The sequence below is a fragment of the Halichoeres trimaculatus genome, unplaced genomic scaffold, assembly GCF_033239565.1.
Source record: "Halichoeres trimaculatus isolate MK-OKI-2021-1 unplaced genomic scaffold, fHalTri1.1 fHalTri1_scaffold_22, whole genome shotgun sequence".
NCBI lineage: Eukaryota > Metazoa > Chordata > Actinopteri > Labriformes > Labridae > Halichoeres > Halichoeres trimaculatus.
In genome coordinates, this window is record NW_027437200.1 from 5110837 (window position 1) to 5117502 (window position 6666).

General features: G+C 42.7%; 1 pseudogene; it reads right to left on the reverse strand.

Moving 5' to 3' along the window:
- Positions 1-181: 181 nt before the first annotated feature.
- LOC141784467 (uncharacterized) lies at positions 182-3899 on the reverse strand (annotated as a pseudogene).
- Between the last annotated feature and the right edge of the window lie 2767 nt (positions 3900-6666).

Sequence of the window (6666 nt, forward strand, 5' to 3'; positions counted from 1 at the left end):
GGGGTTGTTGTGGTCATTGTTGTCATTGGGGTTGTTGTGATTGTTGTCATCTAGTTGTTCTGTCGGTTGTTGTCATTAGGGTTATCATGATGGTTGTGGTTACTGGAGTTGTCATGATGGTTGTGGTTTGGTATGGGGTTGTCATGATGGTTGTGGTTGTCACTGGTGTTGTTGAGATGGCTTATGGCTGCATTGGAGTTGGCGTGAGGATATCGGTAGTGTGGCAAATCAACTGCTCCTTTGTCAATCAGATGACTTCCTGTCCTTTCAGATCTTCTGGGGACTCACACAGGACAGGACTTTCAATCTTGTCGGCATTTTGCGTCATCCAATCATGCAGACCAGTCAGATTACAGTTAAAGTGCAAAGGGGTTGTCATTGAGATAGAGTTTCTTTAGTTTTTTCAAAGGCTGAAAAATGTTCCCCGGATGTGTCTGTAGCTTGTTGTGTGCTAGCTTAAGCTTGTCCAGCATTTGAAGCTTTTCAAACACATCCTCGCCCAGCGAACCAATAGTGTTGTTCTGAAGATTTAGCTCCCTGAGACTCTCAGCACCTTCAAAGTCCTCTGACTGCAATGTGGTGAATAGATTAACAGACAAATCCAGCTTCTTGAGTTTCTTCAAAGTGCTGAGGAATCCTATGGGAAGAGAGCTGAGGTTGTTTTGGCCTAAATTTAGCTCAAACAGTTTGGGCATTTCTCCAAACAACACAGGAGGAAGACTAGTAAGTTGATTCCGATAAAGTGTCAAGGTTTTTAGCAGTGGGAAGCCAACAAAAAGTGGTAATTGAGTCAGAAGATTGCTTACAAAATAAATCCTAATTAGTTTGTATTTATGTGGAAATACATTTGGTGACAGTTCTGTAATCTTGTTTCCAAACAGGCTAATTTCTATTAAATTTGGTAAGTTCTGAAAAATGTTGTCAGGGATAGCAGTGAGCTGATTCTCATAAAGACATAATGTCTGTAGATTGGTTAGCTTTGAAAACCAGTCTGCAGATACAGCAGACAGATTATTGCAAGCTAGATGGAGGACTAAGAGGTTCTCTAGCTCATCAAAGACACTGTCTTCAATCGCATGGATCTTGTTCCTGTGTAGCATGAGATATTTTACGTTTTTAAGGCCATCAAACAAGCCTTTTTCCAGGTGCAGCAGCTTGTTTTGCATCAATACAATCCTCTCAAGGTTGAAGAGGTCTTTGAAGAGACCGACAGAGATTGATGGTAGTGGAGAGCCCGAGATCTCAATATGCATGAGGTTAACCAAGCCTGCAAAAGCCTCAGGCCAAACAGATGTTGTGTTAATGAACTCCAGCTTTGTAAAAGAGGGGATTCCTTAAAAAGCTTCATTGGGGATTATTTTAATCTGGCTCCAAAAAGAAAAAGTCAGTTGCTCCCACTGGTAGGTCACGTGGAATCCCTGTGGTAGATGAACTAAAAACATGTTGAACTGGTGGAAGGCAGCTACTCTCATTTATACATCTTTCACTTTCAGTTATTGAAATCGCAAACAGTAGAGACAAAAAAAGATGATCGTCACTCCTCTTGACATCGCTATAATAAAAACAAAACGTTATCAGTTATTACTTAGAGTAGAACTTTAATATTAATCCACATGTAAAGTCGAAGCAGTGTGATAAATTCTACTTTTTTGATAGTATGAGTAGTCAGGTAGTCAGGTACTGGTCACATCGTAACAAGCTTTGTTTTTTTTTTTTTTTTGCCTCTATAACTTTCTGACAGAGAATGAGATGATCACAGGGAAGGGAAACTAAACAACTCAGTCTTGTTAGTTATGTTGAGCATCAGTATTAACAACCAGGCTCCACTGTTTTGCACTCTATGGCCCTCATTTATCAAACGTGCGTAGGCTACGCCTGAAAAAAATGGGTGCACGCTCCTTTCCACGCACAGATCGGCATTTATCAATCTGAATGTGGGGGTTGGGTACGCTCAAATCCCACGCCAGATCTGAGTTTGTGTGCGCAAGTTTCATGTAAGGGGGGGGGAACAGTATTAAAAACTTAGCGATTTTGTCGCTATTTTTAGTGAAAATTAGAGAAAAGCGATTAGCTACAAATCTAGCAACTTTTTTTGGTGGTCGGACGCTTCAAGATCACGGGAGAAAAGTTAGATAAAAACCCTGTTTTCTGTCTTTCCCCGTTCATGCATGGCCAGCTGTACACTACAGGCAGTAGGTCGGCTCAGTTGACAGGTAGGCAGCTGCAGGCTCAGTCGTCCACCCCCCCCCCATCTTTTTTTTATTTTTTCATCAAATATGTGGAAATAAATTATTGTCCTAACTACCTGTGTGTTCCCTTTCCTTCATGTATTTTAAATCTAGAATCATAGGAACTTAAACTAATATAAATGAACTTAATTAGTGAATCAAAAAAAAAGCAGGAATCAATTCCTGCTTTTTCTTTGACCTCTAAATTTTGTTTGGTGTCATCACATTAAAGAAGGGGCGTTCCCTGGCCCTAGGATCTATTCAGAGCCTGTGAGTACTCGATGGTGTGTCTGGTCACAAACAGCTCAAACACAACAAACACCATACTTACATAAAAACAGAAAGAGCTACAGCTGCATCCATTTCAGCCATTGCAGTTAAAATGATGCTTCCTATTCAGGTGAAACAAAACTAGTTTGATACACACTGAGTTTTGCTTATCATAAAGGACACAGCACTGCCTATCAAAGTGAAGTGAGATATTCTTGGCCACGATTACAATTCTTTTTTGTGTGTGTATACGCAGACAGGACTGGATCCCAGAAATGGCTTTTTGATTGAGCTATGACCTTAGTCGGACTGCTGTGTGCATGAAAACGTACTGAGTGAAATGGTTCATGGAAAATTCAAAAAGCAATGAAGAAAAGACAAATTTATGGCTGTATTTAGATAGAGGGATACAGTTTCTAGTCCCTTTGTCAGATTTATCAAGCAAGTCTCTGTTTCAACAGTGTAGTTTTCACTGGTGACACAATGTCAAAGATTCAAAACTACATTATATGATAAATATGTAACCTTACATGAGCTTGACTGAATCAGAGTTTTCTTGGGAAACTGTTATCTATCTACAAAGCTAGGTTAGCTGCAGCAGACTAGTCAACGTAAAGTCCAGGGGTTATGTAAAGAATTGATAGGGGAATTGTTAAGCATAAAGGCTATTGATGTTGATTGACTGCAACATCTTATATTGATTCTTAATAGGAACCATTTTTTGATGTCCACCCCTATGCAGGTGTTGGTCATGTATGGTAACAGTAGGGGGGATACAGCCTAAAAGGGGACCCCAGTTCCAGAGAACGAAAGGACTGAAGACTGCAAATGAAGAGGGAAAGAATGTAAGGAGAAAAGGATTTGAGATGGACAAGGGTGAGGCTGGATTTCCTGTAAGTTGGGGATCAGATCCAACACACATAGGCTCATGAAGCTCTATGTTCCAAACATTCTCTGTATCAGAGACATTTTCCTGGAACTCAGCTCCCCAGAAATATTCTGCATGATTTTTCATAGAAGTATGTACATAAGTTATTGCTTACATCCTGTTTGCACCCACAGGAAATGCAACAACAACCCACAAGGTTCACCCATAAGCAGGTGGCCCAGGTTTTGAATCCATCCTGTGGCCTGTTTCCTGCATGTTGTTATCCACGCTCACCCTGTTTCGTACTCTATCCACTGCATCCTTCTGTCTGATTCAGACATGTCCAGCTGAGAGGAGACCCTGGGGTAGACCGAGGACACGGTGGAGAGATTAAATCTTCCAAATGACCTGGGAATGCCTTGGTATCCCCCAGAGGAGCTGGCGGAATAGGCCGGAGACAAGGGCCACTGGTCTTTGCTGATGGCATTGCTGGCCCTGTGACCCGTACCCAGATAAGCGGTGAAAGATGACATGACAAGACATTTATAACTATTTCCTGCCTGGTGTTATCCTCTAAGTTTTTGTTTTTTTTTGTGGATGAGCTGATCACACAGGGTTTGTTGGGTGCGCTGTGATTGGCTGGGGTCACCAAACTTACTCTCCGCCCAGCAATGTCACGATATACTGAAAACATCAACATATGGGCAGAGGAGGAGGTTGAGGCAGACACTGACACAAGTGTAAAGACCCATAGGTGACAACGTAACAGGACTAATCCTATACAAGGAAGGCACATTTTATCTTTTAAGAAAATCCTGCAGACACTACTTTTAAAAAGACAGGACTCCTCCAGGAGCAGAGGAGGAGATTGGGGAGGAGAAGGACAATTAGAGATAGAGGGGGGACAAAGAGGAGGAAGGGGGATTTTGAGTCCTTACTCAGCATCAGGCAATTTCTGAGGAGAAACTACTTGAGTGGCTGATCAACAAAGAGAAACACTTAGTGGGTTATACCAGACAGGAAAGAGTGATAAATGAACTGGCAGAAAATGTTTCCAGTAACTCAGTCAGAAATGGTAAAATTATTACACGTAATCCAATGAATTGAAAAAGTCACTTTTAGAAATCTTATAAACATTTAAATGATGCACAAATACTCTACCTGGAAAGACCATCCAGGTTTATCTGTAGTAAACAGGTAGATACTTATGACCACCGATGTTTAACAATAAGGGCTCTAATTTCGTGGCACAGCACAGGGGGCGCAAGCCTGGAGCACCCTGCGCAGTGTTAATTTCGTGCAGCGCACCACTGTGCGCTGCCAATTTGACAATTTGGTAGACTGTCTGCGCAGAGGTGGGTGTGACAGCGCGCCAGGGGGAGTTGACGGCGCACCAGAGCGAGGTGTCAGCAGATTCATTTTGGCGCAGTGAAAATTTCGTGCCAAAAAAAGTGCGCTGAAAGCTCGCCAGCTCCAACCTGGTCTATCCTCGGCGCAAAGCGGAGCGCACCCTCCGCAGCTGTAATTTGGTGACAGGCGCACATGTGCACACATGTCATCAAAGCCTCAGAGGCAGGTTTCCAGAGTGTCAGGCACATTTTAATGCAATAAACAATCACAGCAATCACTATTTAATGTAACTGTCTGAACCAGCATATACATTTATATCTATATTAACTGTCCCATCACATCTGATGTCAGATTAAAGCCGTTTGTCATAATGGAAAGTTAACATGACGGCAGCTGGAAGTTTGATGCACATCTTACAATTAAACAATAAACAGCCTTAACATCTGATACTGAGTAAATCTGGTTCTCTCATTTCATTTAATTCAAAGAAAAGAGGGAGAGAAAAGACAAAGACAAAAGAGACAAAATTGATGTGTGTCACTCAGGATCTACCTGTGATTTCCCATATTTCTCTGTTTTAGTCTTTATTTTCAACGTGATCTAAAAAGATGGAGTACATTATAGTGAGGAGAGTGAAGCGGAGACACCAATCACCAATAGCTATTTGGCAATGACAAACCAGGAGTGCAGGTGGATCAAAAGTATTCTGAATGGATAAGCCAGCTGTGTAACTGTCTCTTCATTTTGTACTCCTATTAATGACAAAGGAACAGATTAAATCTGTCCCGGGAGCTGGCCCACACGGTGACGCGCTTCGTGTCCTCCTATGAGCCCCGCTGTCCATTCTCCTGCTGCCGGGACAGCGGCTCTGACCGCTCCGCTATCTTTCCAGCACACCATTTCCGGTGCTGGGGATCACTCAGACCAATCAGAGGCTGCGCCTCGGCCACAGTGCATTTAAAGGCAAGGAGAGGCGCTCATTTGATTAGTGAAGACAGTGCTCGGCGGTGTTAAACTCACTCACGGCTTTTCTCCTCCCTCTCTGCCATTTGCACGGAGGGAGGCGTGGACACGCACCTCTGTGCTCCTCTGCGCCTTGACTGTGCCTCTTGGCACTGCAGGAAACTTGCAAAGTGCACCGGTCACCCCCTGTCCGCGCGGCGAAGGCCTGTGTATGTCTATAGGTACCTGAGTTTATCTATAATTACAGAGCTGTATCTTCTGATTATTCCATTGTTAGATTTACAGATGCCATGAGGAGGATCTGTTTTAATTGGACTGCCTTGCCACCTTCTGGCCTTTTCTTCATTCAAGTCAACTTTTTACCAGATAGAACGTAACAAGGTAAGGTAATCATCAGGTAACATAGTGGTGTTGCTTGAAATGTGACAACAAGCAAATATTGAAAGTTTGTAGGACATGTCAATAGCTGGCGATATGTAGCGCTACGAGAAGTCCGGTGCTATGATGCGTCTGTAGGCTAATGTGACCATAAGCAAACAGTGGTTATGTCCTGCCAGTCATCTACCAATCAGAGCTAACATAACCTCACTCTTCATTTTATTGAGAGACTCTCAAGTTTGAACAGACCACTGCAGAATAACTGCTGACTGTGGGTTGAAATCAACATTAGCACAACTGTTTATCCCCTGTGTTAGCTTTTAGCTTGGGCTGTATCTCTCTCCTGTTTATCTTTCTTCTGCTTTTCTGTCCTTTTATGTCTGACAGTTCAGCTCCAGTGTCCACCATCACTACAACAGATGTGCCTTAAATCAGTGTGGTCTTGCTTGACCTGGGAAGCTAGGAAGTAGGAATTTAGAAATAACCTGTATTGGAGCAGGTAATCCCTTTTTAAAGTGTGATTGGGCAAATATCAAGAAGGGAGACTTTTCAAGATCACTGAGAAACTCCTCACAGCCCCTAAAGAGTATGCCTGCTAGCTCAGATTGA